This window comes from Drosophila teissieri, chromosome 3L, assembly GCF_016746235.2.
Source record: "Drosophila teissieri strain GT53w chromosome 3L, Prin_Dtei_1.1, whole genome shotgun sequence".
In the NCBI taxonomy this organism is placed as follows: Eukaryota; Metazoa; Arthropoda; class Insecta; order Diptera; family Drosophilidae; genus Drosophila; species Drosophila teissieri.
The window spans coordinates 22181316-22208608 of record NC_053031.1 but is presented as its reverse complement, the minus strand read 5'-3'; the positions used below and the strand labels follow the sequence as shown (position 1 = coordinate 22208608).

The 27293-nt window shown below is 39.9% G+C and overlaps 1 protein-coding gene and 1 long non-coding RNA gene across 21 annotated transcripts in view; one reads left to right on the top strand and one right to left on the bottom strand.

Annotated features, from left to right (window-relative positions):
- LOC122617976 (poly(rC)-binding protein 3) overlaps positions 1 to 27293 on the bottom strand; it is a 97511-nt gene that overhangs the window by 47619 nt on the left and 22599 nt on the right. For 9 of the 19 annotated variants that reach the window (XM_043794054.1, XM_043794058.1, XM_043794061.1 and 6 more), the window contains exon 1: positions 12802 to 13147. The exons of 1 other annotated variant lie outside the window; for it this stretch is intronic. The gene's annotated coding sequence lies outside the window, so the exon portion shown is untranslated. Of the gene's footprint in view, positions 1 to 12801; positions 13149 to 27293 lie in introns of those variants that run through there. 9 more of the 19 variants (XM_043794057.1, XM_043794059.1, XM_043794074.1 and 6 more) reach the window with 3 other exon arrangements.
- On the top strand, positions 15527 to 15867 carry LOC122617978. 2 transcript variants are annotated; one of them, XR_006325986.1, is made up of 2 exons: positions 15527 to 15646; positions 15698 to 15867. It is a non-coding gene; the product is annotated as an uncharacterized LOC122617978 (long non-coding RNA). The 2 variants fall into 2 exon arrangements; XR_006325987.1 differs by having other exon boundaries at positions 15544 to 15640.

Here is a 27293-nt window from a genome sequence, read left to right as displayed (position 1 = left end):
GAACTTTATAATAGGTCGTGTTCTAACGATAACAGAAAATAGTACGATATAATTCGAAACACCTGAAATTCATAAAGACAGACACATCTGATGTTTAAGGTTATGCTCACCACATAATTGATATCACCCTAAGATAAATGGAGAGATGAGTATTTCGAAGAAGGTATGTGACCTTATAGGCGACGATTGCTAGCCCATCACCCCACCTAACACTCTTCTAGCCTCTCCATACATGTATGTATCTGTCTGGATCCTAACAAAATGCAAAAATATGCGAAAAATAAAAACAACCGCACAGCGAGTCAGATTAACAAATTGTGTGTGCGTTAAAAATAAATAAAAAATCTAAATGCAGCTAAGCCAAAGCAACACAAACAACTGGGCAAGAAAAGCAGAAACAGCATATCGCGGGCAATGAACGCTCGACATTCGCAAAAAAATAAAAACAACCAACCGACTGCCGAAGAAACAACAAAAAAAAGAAGAGTGCAAGTAGCCAACGGATCGAGAAACACACACATGCATATCGCACGTTTAATATTGTTAACTATGTATACATACATATATAACTAAGTATTCCGGAACTCTGATTATATTGCATGTATGGGCTATATTTATAAATAAAGAAATGCCTTAAGTGTATATAACTCCATAATAAAACATCTGTAATGTTGTAGCTATCTAAACTTTGTTGAAAATAAGCTTAAGCGATTCAAACAACTTGTTTCCAGTGTAGTAAGGAAGCGGGATAAGAACTTAAACATTCGATTAAGCATGCGATATAATAACAACAAAAACGGCTAAAGAAGAAGAAAATAAACCTCTTTTTTTTGCTCACACATTTTAAATGCACATAATTTGACGAAGAATTGAGCTAGTCTCCGGAGAAGTGCTAATGTTCCACTTGGCGTATGAGTAATGCCGCTTACTGTGGGGGAAAACTGGTTTGCAAAGGTCTGATGCGGAAAATATCACAGTTCAAGTGATTCAAGCGATGGCGTCCCGAGTCAAGCTAAAGGTCTTTGGGTTGGACTATTTTGAATTTTCGTACTTTCGTAGCTATCCAATTACCCTGTAAGAGAAGTAACAACAGAGAAGCAGAGCCGTAAACTAAGCCCTTAACTAATGCACAATGCATCCGAGTCTCTCTTTCCCGCTTAGTAAAAGTCAAACTATCAATTACAATTATTTGCGCAAACGAGACAACAATGCAATGGCAAATAGATACTCGATACTCACAGATACATCCACTTACTCGCTCAGATAGATACTGCCAACAGCAATAACAAAGCCGGCAGCAAGCAATTAGCCAGAAGTCAGTAGAGCACAATGCCTTATACTCGCACCAGATCGAAAAGAGCGAGTGAGAGACTCATGTGCCAAATTTGAAAAACAAAATATTTAGAAGCATTGGGAAGACGAGGGCTTTGGGGCTTCAGAGTTCAATATGGCTTGACCCAAGCATCCGAACCCCCAGCCCCAAATTGAGAGTTGGAAATTCAGCCACAAGATGACTGAGCAGGTCGAACGATAGTTCATTATTTGTAGGGTTATATCATCGGTAATCCCACTGTTATAGATGACCCATTGCCCATAGTAGTCGGATAAACTATCAATTATTACCCTTATCAAACCTCAATGGATTGTATATATTTTTCATATTTTGTTCCGTAAATTGTTAAAAGAACTAACCCAGAACTTTTTGAAACGCAACGCTGATCTAAAGTTTTCAACGTAATCTTCGGTTACAAAGAATCTCTGGCCCATTACATTTGTTTCACTAGAGGAGAAATCATTTCCGTCGTTTGCAATGTAAAGAACATTGCCCTTTGTTTGATAAATACTCTGCAACCTTCGCTTCTGGGCAAAACCAATAGCATTCTTGTTTTTGTCCAATACTATTAACAAGCTCAACAAGACTGCGCTGCCAGGCGATGGGCGACAGCAGAGGGAGGAGACGGTATTGGAATAGGTAACAGCAATTACGCTTCAGTGCATCTTTAAGATATTGTATCTACAGAATGCATGTGCCGCCTGTGGGCTGTATCTATATCTGCGAAGCTTTTGTGTGTGTACTCTCTCTCTCTCTCTCTCTCTCTCTTTTGTGTACGTATTTCTATAGCTTGCTTGTAGGAGAATCTCGAACATAGTGCGTTTGTATTCGCTGCAGAGGCAACACACACAGATTCGAAACCGGACGAAACGCAGATGCATCCGCAGCCCAGACTATGCACAAGACAGGCAGCAGAAAGTTGCAACTTCACCTCTCCCCGTTTTGCACTGATAAGATAAGCGCAACTGACAGCCTCCTCTGCTTCCTCCGCCGTCTAAAAAACATTGACAACTTTTCTATTAACGGCCCGGCCCGCTTAACAAATTCGAAAAGCAAAGGCAATGGCACAGGCACTGGCAAAGGAAAAGTATCTCTCGGTTCGTTCTGTATCTGCACAAAGAAATCTTGCACATATATGGGTGGAGAACCGCCTGAGAGGAGGCTGTGTAAAATGCAATGAGGCGGCACAACGCTGCTACACAAGTTTGCAATTGATTGCAGCAAAAGTTAAGTAGATTATGATGGAAAAGTTTCTGGTCCAGGCCGAGCGCAGAGCAATCGGATGGAGACGAACGTTTCTCGGCTATGATACGAGTTTTTGCTACTGGGATAACCGCCGGACAGCTGCCCGGTCTGGGAAAACTTTTCATAACCCGAAAAACAGGCAGAAGAGATGCAGGAATAACTAGTTTTTCTCCTTGCCGAAGAAAATGAGTTTTCAACCATTTCTTTAATACTTGTTTGTCAGCCATCAAACTTATATGTGGTTCTCAAAATCCACTCCCGAACCCACCGCAAATAAAACTGATTGAAAGCGGGGATCAGAAATCCGCAGTTCAAAATAAGCAACTTCCTCTCAGGCCCGGAAATTGTTAACTATTCTTGGGAGCGCCTCGGGTCCAGAAACCTAGTTCTTCAAATATTGATTGCGCTAGTGATTATCCTACGTTTTTGTTGTAATATATCTAATTCAATTAGGCAAAAGTTAAAAGGTCTTTGATAGAAAATTGTAGAAAAGAAGATATGCAGCGCATTTGGCAATAATGAATGAAATGAAGGGTTTAGGGTTAATATAATCTTTTTTCGCCTTATTAAAATAATCACCACGCGATTGTCTCGCCTTAATCTGCACCACTTTGTTCCCATTATTAATCCTAATTTGATGATGGCTAAATCGCTTGCGAGCCAACTAGACTGATGAATGCCGTAATTACTATAACATCTGCTACTGGAAAAAGTCCATTCCAAGAAATCTATTCACAGCCAGACAGTGGGCGGGGAAAAGACCTTACACAAAACGGGAGATGTATTCAAAAATCGCTGGCACAGAATTCAATGCATGGACACGTACCTGAAAAGAGAGAAAACAGAGAATTTAATGAACATACGCTGTTAGGCAAGTGGAAAACAAAATAGTTTAAATCATTCAAGTAGTAAATCAGAATCTCTACCGGAAACATTTGCATATGGAATTGGCCTCACTAAAACTTCCAATTCAATAGCATCTCAAGCAAAGTAAATAATTTTAAAACGGAAAACTAAATGAGCTAGGGAGAGTAGGATAAACAAACTTGTCCGCTAAAAGATGAATTTATTGGATTTTTTCTTTTGGGGCAAAGTTACTTTGGCCACCAGCTGTTGGAAAACACATTCGAAATGTTTATTTTTGGCCAGAAAACGGAAAACTACTCTTCGGTCACTGCAAACGCATCAAAGAAGAGATACTACGTTCATTTTATAAATTCCTATTAATTAAAGCATGCAAATCGATAATCTGATATTATTTACTGTCATGCGTGGTACAGTAGATTCTTAGCATCAGGAAGAATCGGCTTGATTTCTATGCCTGTTTTATTAAACCGCTACTAGACACTGTACCCTTGACTTGAATTCAAAAGCAGGGGTCATGCCTATCCTAAACGACGATTCGCACGAATATTATGCGAAATATGACTGAATTATACCATAATCCATTGTTGTCCCATAGTCAGGTGCTCAACCTAGCCTAGTCTCTTCTGGTTTTTAATCATTGTGACGTCATATTGGACTACGAAACGGAACTGGTAATGCTAACCCCCTAAACACACAGATGTTAAAAGATAAAGTAAACCAGCTCAGCAGGTAGCTAGCCAGTCAGTTAGTTAGTTAGTCAATTAGACAGTCGGTCAGTCAGTGCCTCCATCAGTTGGTCAAGTGGGGCAGCAACAGCTAATCAACGACAACTCCAAAAATTAAAACCGGACACAACTTTGTCTGGCCTTTTTAATTGCTTGGTCAAACTTTTATTTGGAAGCTCGCATGACAAACATAAATAGGGAATTATGGAGAAGAAATGCTCTGCTCACACCGCATATGGGTCAGTGTAGATCGAGAATCTGAGAAAGAGAACGAGAAATATACAAAGTGTAGACAGAAGTTATGTGCACATAATCCGGGCATATAAAATAATAATTTAAAAATCGCATGTCTGACAGATTTTTTGACAAATTGTTGCCCCCGCGCACAATTCAAAAGTTAATGAACTTGCCTGAGAGGAGAAAAAATATTCCCAAGAGCTAATGATAATGCCGTAACACACAGAGCACACATTTTCACCTACAGATACATGTGCATGTATTCAGATTCAGATATGAGTGCTTAGTATAAGAAAATAGCGCGTGCTGCCCCCTCGCATAAAAAGAATTATCATCTAAAACTGTACGACGACTATGAATGAAAATGCCGGCACATAAACAAAGTCCAAACCAACCACTGTGACACACACACTCACACTTATTTAGTTTACTTGATCAAAACGAACAAGCAAAAAATATTCAAAAACCAAATAAACAGAAACAGTAGGGCGTTTTTAGAGAGCCTTCATAATTGTTTATCAAACGGCGAGCTGGAGAGCATTTCCACACGAGGCGAGAGTAAAAAATAGCTTCTCTCGCATGCGTCACGTTTAAAATAATTAATTGCCGGACAAAATGTTTACACGAAATCAGCGAAAAACAACATTGCCTAAATAAGAAAGTAAGATAGTACTGCCGTCAAAATACTAATCTCAAAGCGCGCGGGAAAAAGTTATTATTGGTATGGCGGAAATGAAGGGTTTCATAAAATATTTTAAAATTTCTAACTAGAAATCACTAAACGATTTTCCTATTAAAGTCGGAAGTAAGACGCTATAAGCTAAAGACTCTGTAAAACTAAATTCCGTTCCAAGCCAATCACCCGCAATCTCTGATACGCTTGCATTACTACGAGCTACAAATATTAATCATCAATTGCCTTAATAATCTCGTACGCCAACCAATTGAAATGCTCTCCCGACTTTCCGCGGCCCCTTCGGTGTTTTTTGCTCGCTGAAAGCCTTATAGGCTAGCCCACACATTGCAGGCAGTTTAACTCAATAAAAAGTATTTACTTTTTCTCGCCTTGTATATTTTGATCAACTTTGAATAGAATTTGCGAACAAGATATTCTCGGCCTCTCGCTTGATTTGCATAAACAGGTCGGAGTCTCTGTCGATGTCGACCCGTTTAGAATTGTTCACACTGCCGCCGTGCCATAAGATTTGTAGCCACATTGATACATAGAGATACTCAGAGATACATATATTAGGTGCGAGCGGAATTGATATGTTGACATTTGGCATCGGGGAAGCAAGGCTGCTTACATGCGCTAATGGTTCGGAGCTGGCAAGGTAAAAACTATCCTCGACAACGCCACTTCAACAAATTGGGCAACTTTTTGCTGCAGTTTCTTGGGAATGAAAGATCTTTTTGCCCTAGCCAAATAAGGCTCAGCGACTACAACAATATGGTCAAGTGGTTAAAGCCGCCTCGACATCTTTGGAAAATCAATGTTTATTGCAGTTTCTCTGGTTTGCCTTTTTGCGATTCGCTATTTGGCTGTGTGGTAATTAGCAACAACAACATGGAAAGACAGCTGCTGCGGCGGCTCAAAAAGTTCCTAGAAATGGTCAAAACCCATGATTGAGTAGATGGATGAATGTCTGGCCAGACACATGCATCACGAGATGCCACTTGGCAACAGGGGGAAACGGGAGGAGGAATGCGTTTTTGATTTGTAAAAAAAAAAATTGCCTGGCTATATTGGACGGGCTGCAACAAGATGCAATTTAGCCAACTGGTCGATACATTTTCAACTGTCAGCAGCATTGATGAAACATCGACTACTTTCGGAATAATGTGCCCACCCAACTGGTTATCCGCACTGCAGACACACATTTTGAGATGCAAATCGAACTGGTTGAGATTGCTAATATTTTTCAGTTTAGCCAGATATCATTTTGATTTGATAAGTACTTCCTGGACAACAAGTTTATTCGAGCATCGGTACGGGAGAAACTTTTTATTCCAAATGCTTTTAAAAATAACTAAAGTCTATAAAATGTGTTATCACTGGAAAATAACATACATTTTTTGTAGTTTTTGTTATTAATATTTTCTTATTATAATTCCGAAATTTGAAGGTTTAAGCCATTAACTTTAAATATATTTTTTTCCAGGTTTCAAATGTATTAGGTTCTTCTAAAATTAGACATTTGATAAGAATAACGATTAACTTGTATTAAAAACAAAATAATTAATGTAAGTTATAGGATGCGAAAAATTTGCCGAATAAAAGGTTTAATTAGATTTATAATTTATATGTTTATTGTAACTGATTACTTAATTGCTTCTCAAAGATTTCTTTGTCGTTATTTATCTATTTTAGCAGAGGGTTCATTTCCATTCTTATTGTGTATACCTTCAGTGAATATTGGTTACGCCATGTATTTTCCAGTCTGCCAAACCAAGAAACAAGCGCAGGATACTTGCATTTCCAGCTTTACCCTTCGCATGCAATTATTATATTCTCCTCCCGTTGCTGCGCCGCCAAAGCAACTTCCTGCCACACAAGCTGCCCCAAGTCGCTCGAGTCCTTCACTCCTTTGACAAATCTGACAGCTGGCCCGAAAACGAAGCGAGTGTTTCTGTTCCTCCAACCCCCGAAGGAGCTAACCAAACATAAAGCTTATGCTGGCAACAAAGGGGTGAATGGAAGGAGTGGAAGGGATGGGCTGGGCTGGTTGGTTAGAGTGCAGCAGTCATTATCAAGCCCTTCAAGGTCTCTCAAGGCAAGCGTCTGCTTTACAGATTTTTATGTTCACGACACGCACACATTCGAGTGGGGGCGGTCTCATATATTTTATGAAAATTAGGAGCGCCTGACTGAGTGCGAGGGAAGTCGGAATGTGGCCATAAATAAATGGTCTCCTTTACGACTTTGGACATTAACCTGTTAATTTCTAATGTGTAGACGGGTCCTTGGTGTTCTTAGGCGCCCCCATCCATTCGACTGCCCTCTGCTCCTCCACCCCGAAGGATCGTCAACGGCTTGCATATTTAAGCAGCCTCAGCAGCGAACGGGTCGGATAATCTAACATACTAATGTGTGCGAATGCCCAGTCAGCCCCCTCCTTTACGGACCGATTCAGCTCCGAGTTCTCCGTTCCAGAGAGACCACAAAATCAATAATGATTACATTTGCCTTGCATATTTCACCAGCCAAGAGAGCGGATAGGAGTGGGCTCGGGTGGGTTAAATGACATTTGGTGGCATATGCCAATTGGTTGGCAGGTTAGGTGGTTGCTCTTGCACCGAGTCCCCCGCCTGATCCACCACACCTCATCCATCTGGTGGAGAGTGCGCCCAAGTCGCTCGAGTCCTTCACTCCTTTGACAATCTGACAGCTGGCCCGAAAACGAAGCGAGTGTTTCTGTTCCTCCAACCCCCGAAGGAGCTAACCAAACATAAAGCTTATGCTGGCAACAAAGGGGGTGAATGGAAGGAGTGGAAGGGATGGGCTGGGCTGGTTGGTTAGAGTGGCAGCAGTCATTATCAAGCCCTTCAAGGTCTCTCAAGGCAAGCGTCTGCTTTACAGATTTTTATGTTCACGACACGCACACATTCGAGTGGGGGCGGTCTCATATATATTTTAATATAAAGAGGCGCCTGACTGAGTGCGAGGGAAGTCGGAATGTGGCCATAAATAAATGGTCTCCTTTACGACTTTGGACATTAACCTGTTAAATTAAGTGGTAATTGCGTCCTTGGTTCTTAGGCCCCCCATCCATTCGACTGCCCTCTGCTCCTCCCCCGAAGGATCGTCAACGGCTTGCATATTTAAGCAGCCTCAGCAGCGAACGGGTCGGATAATCTAACATACTAATGTGTGCGAATGCCCAGTCAGCCCCCTCCTTTACGGACCGATTCAGCTCCGAGTTCTCCGTTCCAGAGAGACCACAAAATCAATAATGATTACATTTGCCTTGCATATTTCACCAGCCAAGAGAGCGGATAGGAGTGGCTCGGGTGGGTTAAATGACATTTGTGCATATGCCAATGGTGGCAGGTTAGGTGGTTGCTCTTGCACCGAGTCCCCCGCCTGATCCACCACACCTCATCCATCTGGTGGAGAGTGCGAAAAGACAAAAGCCAAAAGACGGAAAAGCGGTTAAGTGGCAAGGTAGAACACCAGCCAAAAGCCTTACAGAGAGAGCCTATGCCTATGGCCACTTCTGACAACAGGGCAACTCGATATGACCACTCATTTGGACAAAATAAAGATATGCATTGGACTGAAGTTATTGAGAAAACTTTTTAACATTTTTCGTCGTGGGCAAAGTAGTGAGTAATGCTGATAAAGCCTGGAAAATACTACAGATCAGACCGTAACCCAATACTTATAATGCTCAATGGTGCAGAGATAAGGACTCAACACGATTTCATTAAGCCACAAGAGAATTTTCTTAGTTATTAATTAATTAATTATTTAAGCCATCTTAGTGTAGTATCCTATTTACGGTACAAGGTAAATTCAATCACAGAGTACCCACTGTACCCCAACTGTAGCTACCACTAAAAGGGTTGAGTGCTCGGCTCTGGTGGGGCTTCGAAGCAAAAGAAATGCACTGCCCTGCCACCAGAAGCAGCAGAAATCAGAAGATGCAGGCGAAGAGGAACGCAATAAGTGGCGCGCAGGGTCAACGATAAGCGGCGCTAGAGGGGTGGTGGAGCGACAGGGGCGAAGAGGCGGCAGGACGGCGACGCCACTCGATGCAGTCAACGGCCTACAGAATGCAGAATACACTGTGCAGCGGCGATGGGTCCTAGCCCAACCAGTTAGAAAATGCAACAAAGTACAGGCCTCAGTCTGCAGTTAACCCAACGCAAGCACAGATACACACACCACCGTACCACCCACCGACCCCTTTCGGCCGCTTGACAGGTTGAAATCCAACGCAGCAGAACGAACGAAAGAGCACAAAGCGACGGGGGAAAGTAAAAGGAAAACGGCAAAGAAAATGCACACTACAAAGGCAAAACGCTGATGACGTTGACGACGAAGAAGATGGAAAAGAGGAAAACGACGGACACGACAGCGACAAAGCGTTTGCACAAAACAGGCCGAGTGCGAAAAGTTAGCAGGGGAGGTGGAAACACATGCCCAAAAGAAAATGCAACAAAAGCATGAAAGAAAAGCGATACAGGAAACTGGCTGGGACTGAGCCTAACAAGATGTTTGGATACCTGTGTACCTACAATAATATCTTCAGATTGTAAAAAATGGTACGTTTTTTAACCAGCTAACTTTAAGTTAATTATTTATTAATAATATATATAGTTCAAGTATTAAGTTTTACATTTTTACACAAAATGTTATAGTATAAGTTATTCATTTCTTTCATTTAACTTCATTCTTAAATTCACGTAAAATCGAAATTATTGCGAAATTTGCGATATTTTCACAATCTTAACTTTAGTTAACTTTAGTTACTCCATGTAATGCAATAAAAAATAATTTCAGCGCTAATTGGTGGCTATGATTAACCGATGGAATAATTGCAGTGGGCCGAGTTCGTCCAAGTTTCTCCCCCATATTCGTAAATATAGTAAATGATATTACCCAACAAAACAAGGGAAATCAGGGGGTTATATTGAGGAATGTTATATAGAGCGCCGCACTAAAAAAACGTAAGAATAACTTAGCACTTTATCAGTCGTAAATAAAAAAAATATTAAAATAGTTTGGAAGCAAATATTAGAATTTTACAAATTCGGTTCAAAAAATTTTGAAATAAATGTTTTTCTTGTCCACTAAAATTGTCCCTTTAATTTACTTCAATTAGACATTTGTTTAAGTGATAAGTAATCAACACTGTATGTAACGTTTCGTGTTTCATAATTGAAGTAGTCCCTGCTATAGAAAAACATTAAAATAAACTGACATATTTCTGAAAAGACCTCTTGGTATTGAGATGAGGTTTATTTTTATTTCTTGTATGGTTTAACTATTCAAAATCGTTTTCGAGTCCAGCGACGCGATGAAAGGTTTCGCCTTCAGAAGTAATCACATTTGAGTTTTCCAGCTTTAGGCGGTAACAAATGCGGCAAAGCTGCGAAAAGTTTCGTCGGGATGAATTTGTTTCCTTGGCAGGGTTTGATAAGACCTATATTTCTGTCACATTGTATATACATATGTATGTACCATAAAGGAGCTCTGGCAACATCTTTTTGAAAGTCAAACTTTTCGCGATGCGGAAGTGATTAGACATCATGGAAAGTGGAAGTGAGGGAAAAGGTCTGGCCGCCAAAATTGATTCTTAGCCCTGTAGATTCCAACTTACTTTGTTTGGCCAAGCGTCATCTGACTTTTCCACGAAGAATATACTCATTTAGCTTAAGGGGGAACTACATTTTGAGTCTGAAAAAAAGGTCTTCTGGCAGTCGCTTTGTAGGGAACTGAAGACAGTTCTTTTTAAATCCAAATAATATTTATTTGGATGCCTGCCACCTTTTTACATAAGTAAAAATTGTAATTTAAGAAAATGTTAAAAGATTTTGGAAGTCATATCGCAGCGGACATCGTAGATTGTGTAAGATGTGTAAGATGCTAGCCACAACTTTAATATGAAAAAACCAAACAAAACATTTTCTTACTCGGGAGTGTTTATTGTCGTCTATAAACTAAACTTTTTCGAATATTAAACAAGTAACAGGCTCAAAAAAAAAATTTGGGATTTTCGGCAAAAAAAAAAACTTTAGATTAGAATCGGTTCAGTTGTTTCAGAAAAAAATGGTTTCGAGAAAATGACGTTAATAGTAACTCCCGGAAGACATCTTCAACAATTTCGAGAATAAGCTTTTGAAACTCTATCGATTAAAGCTTTAAAACTATTTTTAAATTGTTCCCCTCAAATGCTCTTCATCCAACTTGATGACTTAGAATGTGTGACATTTTAGACTATATTTAATGAAATTATATATTCAATGACAAATATTTGATTAACCACTAAATAACATAGTGACGGTTGTCCAAAAACTTTCGTGTAAGAAACAAAAATATAAATGAACAAAATAATCGCCTAGAAAAATGATATATAATAGACTATTTTTTAACAATTTATTCAATCTAAATTTCGATTTTGATTCTCAGGCGATTTTAAACTAAACACCTCGAAGAAAACAAAAATACAATTTTTCTATAAAACAACGAAACTAAAATGGATATATGTACATACATATGTATGTAGTTGTCAGACTTGATAGGTCTTCTAACGCAATCTGAATACACAATAAAAAACGGATGGAAAAGTTCCATTATAATAGCTTTTAAACTAAGTTTAAAAAATAAATATAAACAGTATTATCGCCTTATTTAAAGGCGCGTTTCAGAAATAATTATCTAAATATTCACATACAGGTGGGAAATGTCCCAATACTTCCGATTAAAATAATACCTTTTTAAAAATTTTGGGGTACAAAGGATAATTAAACGCAGCAGTATTTGCAGCTAAAATAAAAGTCTAAAGTTTGCTGAGACAAGTACGTAAGTCCTTAGCGGCAAGAGAAACAACGAAGAAATTAAAGAAAACGCGCGTTTTGCCCGAGTCGCTGCCCACGCCAATTAGAATTTTTAAGTCCAACTGGGCGGCCCTTTGCAACACTACCCGACGCCACTCTCACACACACGCACACTAGTGCACCTAGAGCCAGTTTGTCTGGCAATTGAACGATTGAGCGAGAGGAGCGACTTGCGCTCAGAGCGGGAGAGACAAAGGAATGGAAAGAGAGAGACGCGCGTTTATTCTTTTTCTTTGCCAGGGTATAGAGAGCGTATTAGGACTGGTTTCTAGATTTCTGATTTCTTGGGCAGCAGAAATGCAGAACTCGTTACGGAAATAGGAGCAAAAAGTCTGCGCCTCCCTTAAGGCGGTGTAAATAGGGGTGGTTCGGCACCAAAACAAACAGGGTTCATCACAGTCCTGGCCATTTCCGGATTTTACAGGGTATCACGGCGAATGCAGGCACAAAGGGAATCGGCAATGACAACAAAGAGCGGAGACCGCGAGAAGACAAATAGGAAAAATAACGACGGAGAACAAAAATCAATTTGAGTGGATGCTGGACTTATGTATTTTGTTCGTTTCGTTTGTTCCTCTTCCTTTGCTTTTCGGTTTTGCACAAAGTTTAAAAAGCTGTATGCAATACACACACACACGCAACGCAGGCAAACACACAGACAGCAACACGCGACGGCTTTTTTTTGCCGGTTGGAGTATAGTAAGCTACAGAAAAAATACGCTTTACGTCGAGAGAACGCTTTAATTATGCTTAATTTGTTGTTAATCAAACGCACATAACACAGAACACAATACACCGCTTGGGAAAAAGCAGCAGAGGAAAGGAGCTCACGTTTTTCTGCTGCAGATCGGAATCGATATCGGGTTTATTCGCTTTGCCGGATTGTTACTTCACGTTTGTTAATTGTGTTTCTTTGTTTCTTTATTCGCCTGCGCACACTTTAATTTGCGATTTTTACTCGCAATTTGCAATTGGCATTTGCTATGCGACAACTGCCGTTATTTCGGTCGTTACTTTTTGATGACTTGCCTACACACCGCAAACTTGGCTGAACTTGGATATTTTTTGCCGATTTTCTAAGATGTATTCTTAGCTCTGCGAGACTCTAGAGACTGCCTTGCGCGACGTAGAACCGAACACCACCATTAATTTTCGCCGAATGAGTGGCCAAAGCAGGGGCGAAGCAGATACACCGATGAACAACGGGACAGGCGGCGCATGGGGGTGGGTGCTTGCGCTCAACGAGAGAGAGAGAGAGAGCGCGCGATACGAGGGAAATTCTGGTACTTTTGCGCTTTCGCGGTATTTTTGTTCTGCGCACGCGTGGTCACACCGTAGCATGGGTGCCACTCAAAGCGCAACCGCCACTATGGTCATCCCGCTCGCACCTACAACTGAGTGAGTTGAGTGGACCAAAGAATTGAGTTGACTCACTCGTGAGAAATCCCACTGTTAAGCTTAACAGAAGCAGAAATTCTGATTCGACTTTCCGATCACTGCAGTTTCCTGTTCGATTACTCGTTTCAATGGGAAAAGTGTCTGGAATATGGGCTAAATTTAAAACCCCCTCTTTTACCAACGCATTCTGACTCCAATTAATGCAAGGGATTATGGCCAACAACAGTATACGAATGCAAGTGTAATGAATTGTTTTTTAAATTAAATTATGTAATTAATTTTATGCCAAATCGGCGACAAAGGATTACACAAATATTTTCAGTTCATTATAAATGGGCGAACCGCAATAACAGCCCGATTCCAATTAGACCCCACCTCAGCGGGCGTTTGTATTTCTCATCTGCATTTGTATCGCAGTTTCTTTTCAACGTCCCTAATGACCTTCAGTGCTAGGACCACAAATGCTGCTAGAATCGCCTTTTCCATGAAAGTAAAATAATAATTTAACTTGCCGAGGATACAAAACTATTTGTTTAGAATCGTTTTTTTTGATTTAACTTTTATTTTAAAGAGTTTAAAATCAATGCTTCAAAGCCACAAAAGAAGACTATTAATTATAAATTATATATAAAATGATATTAATTATTTTTCTTAGTTTTAAAAGCGACAAACACCTTAACAACCAGTCGTAACACTCCTTAGTCGTACACTCAGAAAACGAAAGAACGCATAATCTGGGTTCGAACGTTCTTAAAAATGTTCTCAGTCTTACTTAAAATTTGTATGACAACCGTTCTTAGAATAAGTACTTTTTGTGCTCGAATCTCACATTTTAAAAGCGAAATTATTGATACTCATGGAAAACAAAGGTTTATCATTTCTCATTTATGTATATTCCTCGATCATTTTATAAAACCAATTTTAAGAGAATATAAACAAAAATAACCAATTTAAGCTGAAATGTATGCGATTCGTTCTTAAATTAAAAGTGTTTGCTCTGAAAATAAGAATATCTCATTCATAAAATATGGAACTTTTCTTACTTAAAGTACACGTTTTTCATACTTCAGTTGTCAATTTGTACAACTTGAATCGTGACATATTAATATTTTTCCAGTTCAGGTCTAAAATTATTATTATTTAATTTAAGTACTTCCCATACTAATCGATCTTAAATTAGTACTTTATAATAAAGTATAAACTTAATCCCATCAAATGTTAGTAATTCGATCCTGACTTCGTTCTCAAATTCATAATTTTGGTGTCCAATTATTCGTTCTTGAATTTAACTTTTTGTTCTTGAATCAAAAAAATCGAGTTTTCCGTAGAGTGCGGTTCGTTCTTGATTTGATATCGAAAAGCGTTAATTTTTCCCTGAGTGTAGAGTAAAGGGGTATTCTATATTCGTGGAAAAGTATGTACCTGGTGGAAGTGTTTTGTGCAGGAGACCTACCTAAATCTTTCTAATAATATAAAATAATATTTTTACATAAAAGTCAACTTGTTCAATTTGCCTCAATGGTAGGGCATACAAAATCTGAATAATACAAAGCAAGAGGAAGAGGTGGTTTTGAAATGATTATATGATTATAGAGCAGAATTATTGGGATAACTATGAACTAACTATTATTTCATGAAATTATATGAATGTATTTAGTCTATTTACTTTATTTTAAAATCCAGAGGGATTTTTATTTCAAAATTATTATGACTGCAGCACCTGACTAACCTAAACAACAAGCCAATCGGAAAAGTCAATTAATTGATTCAAATAAGAGAACACTAAAGAAAAATACATACATACATATATCGAAAATAACTGACAGAAAAAGTGGGCCTGAACTCTAGCGAAAAAACAAGAAAGAGCGCTATAGGCGAGTTCCCCGACCATCTGATACCCGTTACTCATCTAGTGGAACGGCAAGGGAGAAATTTCCACACTAGCAGTTTTTGGCGGTTTGTGGACGTTATGGTGGGCGTGGCAAAAAGTGTATTGGAAAATAAAGAGGAATTTACAAGACTAATAAAAAAATGAAAAAATATCAACACATTTTTCAAAAGGGTGGGCGTGGCAGATCGATTCTGCTATTGATCCTGATCAAGAATATATATACGTTATATGGTTGGAAACGTTTTCTATGCCTGTCACATATTTTTCAACGAATCTAGTATACCTTTTAACTCTACGAGTAACGTTTATACAAATTGGGGAAAACTGCATGGACTCAGGCAGTGCATTCGAATGGCAGCCCATCTTGCGTTTGAAGCCTTTGTCCGTGTGGGTTGTGCAAAAACGATAAGTGCAAAATTTAATTAAATTTCATTTCAGGCACAAAAACCCTAGAAAAGGAAAGCATTGCGCGGGAGCCTGCATTGAAGTCCGTTACAAGCGAAATGCATTAAGCCCACGAGTTTTAATTAAATTATTATTAATCTCATTTGACTGCGTGCATGTGTGGGTTAAGTCCGGCCGCACCTGGCTCCACCTGGCTCCACCTGGCTCCACCTGATAAAAAAGAAAATTCAATTTCGCACATAAACGAGCCGAAGTGAAGGAAATCAAGAGGCAAAAAACTTTGACATGCTCCACAAAATATTCCTATCTGTGCCAAAAAGTTAACTGCCTGTGGTCGGCGGTTAGTGGGTTGCGAGTGGGTGGTGTTGGGATAGCTGTCGAACAGTTTGACATATGAAATTAGGTCGTCTGAATTTTGAATAAACTCTAATTGTCATGAAATGCGGCTGAAATTGTCAATACAGCCGATTGCCACCGATTCAGTGGTCCGACCACTCCGCCCACTTTTGTATGTATAAGCTGCACAATCCACTCAATTTCGATTTGGTTTATGCAAATCCTTGCTGGGTGAGTCCCTTATCAATTTGGTCCTGCATTTTTTCTCGAATCTATGTATCAAGTGTGCCCAATATAAAGGTAAACCATTCGTATTTTTTTACAAAGGTGATTTAATTATACCTTTACAAAGGTATATTTAATTACTATAGAGTTTCCAGTTAATGTTCTTAACTAAACTATCAAACAAGTCAGTCATAGATGTTTTTTGAACATAATATTTTAATTTACCTCTGCCTTTCTGTGAATCATTCACCATTCATCAGCTTAAATTCTTAGGAACGTTTAAATGTAAATCTATTTAAGTTGGCTCCAGCGGCTTAGTTGTGGCTAACTCAAATGGCCAAGCTGTGCTCGAGCCAGAAAGCGGCAAGTTCATTTAACTAATAGCCAACAATTTATAACTAGCTTGAGTTCTCCATCCTCTGCAGCTGCAAAAAGCCGGCGACGACAGCTAATGGCCTCTGCCCACCTGAACTGATGTCCCGCCCGATTCCTGGGCTGAAAAACTAATCCGCTTAATCCGCCTATCTCCAAAACTATGTCCAGCACTGACCCGGTCCTGCCGGGCGAGACAGCCTCCTTATGGCTTGTGTGAGTGAGTCGAACCTTACTTCCTCTTTCGATAAGGCCGAAGAAGTCCAGAAGGCATATTCCTAGACGGCTCTTCGATATTACCGAAATGGTCGGGATAAGACTGAAGTAAAAGTGTTGTACAATGCGTGAAAAAAGTTTCTGAAGAAAACTTTAATAGCCAGCAAAGACGGGGCCACGTTGATAATGTGATAAACATTTCGTGATGGGAAATAAAGAAAAACGGTACCAGACTCTACATGTGAGCCTGCTAATTAACTAAATTGGACACAAAACTTTTGTCTCTGTGCGACTCAAAAGGCAAAGCCGGAAGCTGCGTGGAAATAGGATAACAATAGAACGAGCCAATACCCTTGATGGTTTTCCCAAAACTTTTTACACATGTCCTTGCCATTCAAATAGCAAAAAGAGAAAACATTTAGGACCGACTCTATAAACTATTTACTTTCCGTCAAAATCTATCTCGTTTCTATCCTGAAAAGAAAATGTTGTGAGGTGTGCACAACTAAAATTATAATATCCTTCGCAGAGTTATTTAATTCGGTTTAAGATAATGAGATAAACAATGAAATAAATATTGTTCTTTATTGGCACAAGTATTTATCATACTTGTAAGCCTATTCAGAATGTTGGTTCGTACGAAAAAAAGAACCGCTTATCTTATAATTTTCTTGATTGAGTACTAAGACCGTAACCGGTTAATCCAGCCCCAAATATTTTCACATGATGTGCTCACTGCCAAACTCACTTTCGGCAGTCGTTCTCGAAAAAAGGTTTTTCTGACACACGCACACCACATTAAAGCTGAGCAGCTGAACACACGCTTATTAAGATTTAAATGCGGCACGAACAGCGCGGTTCCATATATATTGTTGCATACTTCGCTGCGCTCAGACTCCCAGCGAGGTGTTTTAACACACACATGTACGTAATTGGTGGTATATTTAAGGGTTTTTGTATGAGTGTATAAACGCTTCGCTTGCTTATTTAATTTGCCACAAAATTGTAGACACATGGCCAAAAAAGCTGAACCAGAAAGTTGAAAGGCTATGAAAGCAAACTAAAAACTTTTTATTTCGCAACTGGTTTTGAGCGTAGTCAAAACCAAATGTGGAATAATAACAGTTACAGTTTTTGCTGTGGCAACTGTTGTTCTAAAGCATATAGAATATTTCTTTTATGCTACCGGTTAATGGAATGCACTATGGGAAATTTGACCCCTTTTTCTGGCCAAAACCCATTTTCTGAAAGCCGGAATATTAAAAAAATATTTAGTGTACGCATTCATAATGGACCAATCTTTAGTGCTGCATACTAGAAATTTTAATAGATGGCGCCCCAACAAAGAAATCAGCTGTTAAAAACAGCTGTTGCGCGTACAAAAAACCACAATCTGCTACGTTAAGTTTTTCTTTCGTTACAAAAGTTCTAATATCTTTGGAACCAAAGCGTTAATTTCCATTCTGTAAAAAGTATTTTAATCAGTGGGCTTTCTATTAAAAAATAATAAAAATATATAAATATATAAATAATAAAAATATAAAAAAACTAATGCTGTACCCGTAATTTAATAAAAATGTAAGTTGCCCTACAAAAGCATTTTTTTTGATAATGACCTAACTTTGAATAGAGATTTAAAGTGATTGCAGCAAATTGCATCAATGAAATGTACCTCATGTTGTAGCTTATTCAATTCTTGTTCAGATTATTGTAATTTAAAAAGCCACTTTTACCGATTCTTGGAGAAATTATAGATTTTAGACTTAACCCTACTTTTCCAAATTCAGAGTAATCTCATGCTAAACGGGAGTTAAACAAGGTGGTTGCTGAATTGTTTTGTTATTTTTATTAGTACTTTTGTTGTTAACTTCTGTAAAATGATTTAGTATGCAAACACTATCACGAAATCATTACTTTTTGCTAAGATTAGAAAAAACATACAAAATTAGAGAAAGCCTTTACGAAAATAAATAATATAAATATAAGGGACGGTGCCACGCCCACAGTTTTTGGGGTACGTATAGATATGGTCTAGCGCAAATTAATGCAAAAAAAAAAACTTAAAATCTTTCTTCGTTCTGGAGTTATAAATTACAAAACATAGAAGGGGCGGTGCCACGCCCACAATTTTTGGTACCATTAAAGATATGGACTAGTGTAACTCCATGCAAAAAACACAAACTAAATATCTTTCCCCGTTCTGGAGTTATTAATTTAGGCCAGAAAAAGTGGTCAAATTTCCCATAGTGGAATGGCTTGACACAACGGCTCAGTAAATGCAACAGATAAGGACTCAAATAACATAACATTAATTATACCCGTTACTCGTAGAGTAAAAGGGTATACTAGATTCGTTGAAAAGTATGTAACAGGCAGAAGGAAGCGTTTCCGACCATATAAAGTATATATATTCTTGATCAGGATCAGCCGAGTCGATCTGGCCATGTCCGTCTGTTCGTCCGTCTGTCCGTCCGTCCGTCCGTCTGTCCGTCCGTCTGTCCGTCCGTCTGTCCGTCTGTCCGTATGAACGTCGAGATCTCAGGAACCACAAAAACTAGAAAGTTGAGGTTAAACATACAGAATCCAGAGACATAGACGCAGCGCAAATTTGTTGATTCATGTTGCCACGCCCACTCTAACGCCCACAAACCGCATAAAACTGCCACGCCCACACTTTTGAAAAATGTTTTAATATTTTTAATTTTTGTATTAGTCTTGTAAATTTCTATCGATTTGTCAAAAAAACTTTTTGCCACGCCCACTCTAACGCCCACAAACCGCATAAAGCTGCCACGCCCACACTTTTGAAAAATGTTTTAATATTTTTTCATTTTTGTATTAGACTTGTAAATTTCAATCGATTTGCCAAAAAACTTTTTGCCACGCCCACTCTAACGCCCACAAACCGCCAAAAACTGTCAGTGTTGAAGACTCTCCTTCGCACTTACACTAGCTGAGTAACGGGTATCAGATAGTCGGGGACCTCGACTATAGCGTTCTCTCTTGTTTTTATTCTAATGTAGCGAAGAGAATCGGAATTACATTAACAAATTCAAAATTATAACAAATTCAAAATATTAAACACTCACGCTTGTTTGTTTAAATGAATAGCAGTTACCGTTAAGGGTTAATATCTTTATTTTATTTCAGAAAATAATTATTTGCATTATAGCTTTATTTTGTTGGCACATATTTTATATATCTTCAATAAGTTATTTTCTTTTCATGTATGAACGACAGACGTCATGGATGACTTTACAGGTGTCCCTTTGAAATTTCTGAAGACCTAAGTCTTCATTTGACTTCACTTTTAGAAAATCCAATGTGAAGTCAGTTCATAAATATTTATAAATTCGATTCATAAACATACCGATACGAACATGTTGTAAAGGCCCATCAAATCGACAAACCGCCGTGCTCTTAACCCCTGCTCTAATAAAAAGGAACCTCAATTGCAAATTCAATTTACCCTACGTAGAGAGCATAAGCAAATACACTCAACCAATACAAATACGACGACCGAGACAGACAAACCAAACTCCCTACTTGCAGGATCTCCTCATCCTTCTCCCGGTACTCCATTCTGGGCCTCCGTTATACTGAGGCACGCGCCATCTACATCTGCAATCCGCCTCACAGCCACTGGCGCCCGAGCAGGGACGGGGTGGCTGACCAACCGCAAGGACACAAAGTAACTAATTATCTCGCCTTAACCCCTTACCAACAGATTCCTGCTGTGTTTACTTAGCACACCACCCTTCTAAAGTTCTCCTGCAGCTTCATCGCACGTGGCTGGGAAATGGACCCAAAAAATAAAAAATAAAGCTGGGGAAAATTGAATGCAAACCCGATATGTTTTTCACATTTGAATGGACAATGGGTAGCAGGCCTGGGCAGGGGAAAACAGGAAAAAATGTAAATGAAATGTGTCAAATGCTGACACATGCCGCGTCTAAAGCTGGAAGCTGGAACTCTTTGGGTTAGGTGAAAAAGACGGACTCAAATGGATGTGGTGCCGCAGGGTTGTAGGGTTGTGGGGTTGCCCGAGGAAACAGAGGGAGTTCCCGCCTAAAACAGGGACCTTGTCCGGGGAAGTGGGACTTTTCACAGCAATCACCGGCTGAGTGAATATTTATCGATAACAAACTGAAAACATCTAACCCCGACCCCCAGTCACAATCCCATTTCTATTCAACACAACGTCAAACAAGCGAAATTGGGTTTTGGAGTAAGGAGTAAGGCCTTACATCGGCTTTGCAGTATCCTGCCAGAACACCCGGGACTGGCCAGACTTTCATCTGCAATCTCGTTCCGGGATGGATGGATGTGAGCCAGCTATTATTTGGACAGCACTCGTGGCGCGTACACGAAATGAACATGGCCAACTACATTGCAGGGTTGGTGCGGGTGTGATTTAGGAGGATTCCACGTTGGCAAATGGCACGAGTCATTGAGCTAACGATCGAAATTATATCTCTCACGCATGTTTTGTATCTGCAACTCCAAGCGCAGCACTGAAAGAAGCTACTTTCATGATCGGCGCAATCAAATGTTGCCAAGCTGCACTTAGACTGGTTTAAGGTTTGCAAGTTCTGAATCTGACGGCTTAACAGTTTGGAACCTAGAATAAATACATTTAACTTATTACTTTCTTAATAGGATTTAAAAAAACATTTCAAATAAATAAAAAATAAGTCCAGCCACAACTTCTTTTACAATATTATTTAAGTAAATGAAATGAAAGAAATTTTCCCACTTAGCAAAATTAAATACTTTGTGCTTTTTAATACAAGGTAATATTACCTTTTGATCGCAGTGCACTACTGCACACTTCAACAATCGAATCTGAAGTCCCGAGCGTTTAACGTCAAATAAAACCGAGTAAATAATTTAACAGCCAAGGCAGCACATCGAAGTGCCCGATGCGAAGTAGAAAAACTTTAGCGTATTTATTTGCAATTTTCGCATTTTAAGCCGATAAAAGCGGGGCAGCGGCGATGTGTGAGTGCCAAAGTGTGGGAGCTGCATGTCGGTGAGACGCCGGGGGTAGTGACCGTATAAAATGACAAGCGTTTGACACAAGCACCGGAATATCCGTCAGTGCGGCGACGGAGCGGACGACACTGTGTCCTGCGTCCTGGAGAAGGGAGCTCCGGGAAAACGACAGGATGGCAAAGATGAGGCCGGAGGAGAGCGGGGAGCGGTGAACGGTGAACGGTGTAGATGTGTGTCCTGCGCGTGTTTGCTAGCGTGTTACGGCCACATCCATAATACAAAAGGATGCTCCGACCAAACCGAGCGAGCATCATTTCCCGGTGCCATTTCTAGTTGTGTGTCAACTATTCTAATAGTTCCCGCTTGAGTGGGCCGTAGTGAGACTGTGGGTCTGTGTGTGAGGGTGTGTGTGAGCGTGTGTGTGTGATTTACAGTTGCGCTGATTGCAAGGATAATGCCAAAGTACTCGCCGCTCTGGCATGAAGTGTCTGGAGCGCTTTCATTCCTCGGTAGCCAAGAAAGTCCCTGCCAAAGCGGATGTTAACTTAAAGGTATTAAGAAATTGAATCAAAGTGGAAATATTATAAGAAAAAATACGTACTTCAATAGCAGAGGGAAAGCGAGAAAGTGGATGCAGCACGGGAAATTACTTATTCGAATTGGCTTGCTTTTATATTGAAAGGTGTAAACCGCGTATTTTTGTCAGCTTAAAGATAAGCCAATCATATGCGTGAATTTCACGGGTAAAATCATTTTTGAAAAGGCGATACTAAAGCGGAATTAAATACGTATACATATATCTTCAAACTTGTTCAATGCATAATTTTTTTCAAGTGTATTTTGATGTAAAGGGGGAGAGGGGAGGTGGTGCGAATTGAAAGCGAAGGGGTGGTGGCTGCTGCAGTTGTACTACACGTTGCCTAAGAGCCGCTCCGACTTTGAACTATGACGTTGGCTTTTAGTGTATTAAGAAAATGTCAAAGGAGCTGACAGCCCAGGCTCCAGTCGAAGCTGTACCAGGTGCCTGGCTGGGAATTCGTTGGAGGACGGGGGCTGGGGACCTAATACATAATAATGCAATTTTGCCAAGGACAACGGCAATGAGGAAGGCGGATTCATTTGGCTTAGGCCAAATGCCGGTCTGAATTTAAAATCTAAAAAGCAAGAGAAAAGTAATTGAGAAAAGTGAAAGAGCTGAAATAAGGGGAAACGCGGCGCTCACAGGATTATAATTTTCTGCAACCATTCCAGGCGTTCTCCCAAACAAAAATGTTTGCAGCATTCCCGGCACTCAATTCAACAGAATAAGCAAAGCAGAATATACGTACATCCCAGCAAAATTCCATAAGCCCAACATAACAATTACTGCCATGTTGGAACACATAAAAGTTGTAAAGGACCTAAGTCCCAGGTATCCCCGACCGAGCATCCACCTGTTTGTTTCCACACATACACATAATTCTGCCACCTATGTAAAACCACGGGCAGCCCCAAGTGTCCTCCCCTGCACTTAATCTCAATTTGATGCCTACGCATACCCTGTCTTCGACTAAGGAGTGTGCAGCAACACCATTAATGCGTGTTTACAGGGGTTTTCATTTAGATGCTGGTTAAATTGTTGGTGAAGAGTAATAATATTGCATATAAGATGGATTAACTTACTTATTTAAGGCAAGTAATTAACTCCAAGCATATTTGGATTTAATAGGGAGGCATATGAAATAATTATCTGATAATGTTGATCATCTTCCTTTTTAAAAATGCATGAAAGAATTACGGCGCCTCTTAGATTTTTATAAGGATTTTTGTTTTGGCAATTTATTAGAGAGCCCAACCCTGGCCAAACAGGATACATTCCCTGGCCCTCCAATAATCGTATATGCTATAAGCGTATTAACGCAATTCAATTTCGAACCATTTTGCCTCCCTCCAAAACGCAAAAAAGGAACAACAGCAACGATTGGAATAACTACAGATATAAGAGCTGGTCGAAACAATGTGGATTGTGCCACCTGCGCAGAGCTGTCAGCTTAAAACGAATCTTAGATTACCTTTAGGGTCTGATGATTAAAATATAACATATGCCTCCCAATTGTTGAATTTCTTCATTCTAGTTTATTTGTATCTAAGAAGACAGCTATTAGAAATGTTATATTTAAAATATATGTATATGTATATTTATTACAAAAAATGCATAGATGAACAGGATTTATAAAAACTTTTTACATGAAAACACGAATCTTTTATTTTTGCTTAAGATTGACTTATTAGTGTTGAGGGACTTGTGGCATATCCCACGCCGTGTGACCTAAGATAGGGTATCAACCGGTAAACGTATTAACTTCCGTTCACTTTTATAGGCACAGACAAACACACCTACACCGCCACCAGGGCCCAGTTCGGCACACATATGCCAAACTGAACTCTATGCTGACCAAAGGACGCGTATGGGCACCTCCTTGTGGACAGAAAGGGAAAGAGTTCCGGTCCTGGGAGACCGGAGGCCCATGCAGGACGGTACTACATCGCGTGTTTGTCCCAGCTCACATGTACATACATCTGTACATATGGCGGGGGGGGGGGGATTAGCAAACAATTGGATGCTGTGGGTGAAAGTTGGCGGTGGGATTTTTTCCTTCACAGAGTACAGAGGACCAGTAAGTTGTATAACGACGCCTTTTTCGTTCTCACTCAAGGAAAAATATAGTGGCTTGAAAATCAAGAGTTTTTCCTCAAACATGTTGGTTTTCATCATTAACAATAATTGTATTTCCTCTATATTTACACCGCGTAGCTATACGTGTGACCTTACACGCGAATAATACTTAGAGCCCCGCTGATGATGTTCATATATCATATGATATACATCTAAACGACCACTAAATATACGAATAATATTAACAACCCTTTGTTGTAAATTAACTGTACCACAAGACGCACTTTAATTATCCTAATACTTTTACTTCATTACATCATACCCTATAATAACCTTCTTGGAAGTACCGGGTATGCAAGTTCCCAGTTGGTTTCAGGAAACGACTGCTTCTGTAATCATTTTTGCCAGTATACCTAAGGTTCTTGCCCGTCGCTGATGGCCAAGAGTCTGTTCAATTTTGCATGACCCCCTACCTTCTTGGTCAACACACGGATGCCGACCTGTGCAGTGCAGTGCCTTCAGCTATTTGACCGTTTTTTTTTAGTGTTTTTGCCTATTTCTTTTTCCCGATTGTGATTCCGGGTCTTCGTTTTTTATGGGTCACCAGAGCGAGTGATCACGGACAAAGCGAAAGGAAAATATTTGCCTGTTGTGCGTTTGACATTTTCGATTGTGCAGTGGATTTGGAATATGGGCTTAAAAAGGGTCAAGCTGCAAGTGGTGTAGGTTGGTCCGGACCGAAGAATAAGACAGGTGACCAGTGTTTGCCTGCAGGTGCTACATTATGGGATAATCACATACATATATATTTGTCGCAAGCATGTATCAATTCGATCAAAACCAATTATATATTAATAGGCAGTAGAAGACAATACGAATCTTCGTTCAAAATACCAGATCAGATATCCATTACTCAGCCAGTGCACACTGCAGTGGAAGTGCGAACGATAAATTTCAACATTTTCTGGCGTATCGATAAAAATTGGAGAAAATAATAAAATGAAAAAAAATGAAACATTTTTAAAACAGTGGGCGTGACAGTTTTGGTCGGTTGGCGTTAAAAAAGGAGTGTCGAAAATGTTTTAAGTTTGCCGATTAAAAAATGGCGAGGCAAATATATAAAATCAAAAGGAAACAAAATCAGAACTTTTTTCAAAGTGTGGGCGTGGCAGTTTATTGGCGGTAAGAGGGGAACATTTGAGTGGCAAAATTTGGAAAAAAAATACTTGCTGCGTCTATGACTTTGAAATCTGCATGCTTAATCTCAACTTTCTAGCTTTTATAGTTCCTGAGACTTCGACGTTCATACCGATGGACAGACCCGACGGACTCGGCTATATATGTATGTTTTATAGTGTCGGAAACACTTTCTTCTACCCTATACATACATTTCAACGAATCGAATATACCTTCAATACGCCCTAATCGTTCATGTAGATTGACAAATGGACATAGCCAGATCGACTGGGCTAGTGATTTAAATCAGGAATATATAAAAAATATAATATTATATATAAATAATTATAATGTAGCATATAATAATTGATTTAAACCAAGAATATATATAATTTCCAGGGTCTACAACGCTTATATTATATAGAATTCCAAAACTATCTTCCACGGGAATAAGAAGAGAACAAATTATTAAATAATAAATTTGTAATAATTAAATTTGTTAGTCAACCCATAAAGTTAAATGTAATTTACTCTAGGTAAGCACTGAAGTGTTGTTAATATTTATGGAATATATTAAGCATGGTTTGACCAATTGCATTTAGTACTGCTATAAACTGAAGATCGGCGACGGCCTTTTGAAGGACTTCAGATTTAAATAGTATAAAGCCCTTCAGTTGGTTAGACATGAGAATGGAGAGGCTCAGGGTACGACAGGGACGTGCCACCCGAACTTATCAGTCGACATCCGGTGTGTGTCCCACAACAAGACAAGACAACAAACCAGCACCCAGCAACCAGAAACCAGCAAGCCGGCAACCAACAACAGTGACAACGAGCCACTCACATGCACATCCCCAGCCTCATCCACATTCACACCCACAGAGAACGTCAGCCAATATCCTGCACAACATGGCGATACAGTGCAAACAATCCTGGCCCTCTCCCTTTTAGTCATGTAAACCAACTAATGAAACTGTCAACTGGCCACAACAGTCGGTCGAAAGGAGACCGATCGAAAGGGAAGTAAAGGAACGGAAAGGAAAGGGCAGCGGAAGGTGGATTGAGTTGTTGCTGCCCGCTTCATCCTGCTGCCTTTCACTTTTCACTTCTACCCATGAACGAAATGACCCACCGACACATTCATCTAACCCACCTCCCGAGGGCCAACAGGCTGATCCTCTGGAGCGGCGCGGATTCATTAAAAGAGCTCGCCACGAAATTGATTGCCCAGTCAGCGCTTGATTAGCACTCGAAGGCTTAAAACTTATCTGCAGCGCGCCACGTACATATGGCCAAGAAACAGGGCTGCTCCTTGCTCCTTCCCCATTCGAAAATCCAATTTGGCCCGGACAATGGCTGCCGAGTGACATATTGAAAATGTCCATGTGCCGCGGTAGTTTAGCCTGCTCATAATCGCCGCCCAAGTCCCAGCCCCGAAAAGGAGAAAAGGAGCCCTAGACTGACTCGGTTATGAAAATGGATTTTCCAGCCATTCACACACATGTGTCTATTATGCATAAGCCTTCGTCTGCCTTTCCCAGATGGGTGGTGGGTGAACATGGGTGGCGAAGTGGCAGGTGGGTAGCCCGTCGCAACACGGAACAGCTGCTCCTAGATGATAGGTAGGGCATATCAAAAACGGTCCAATCATTG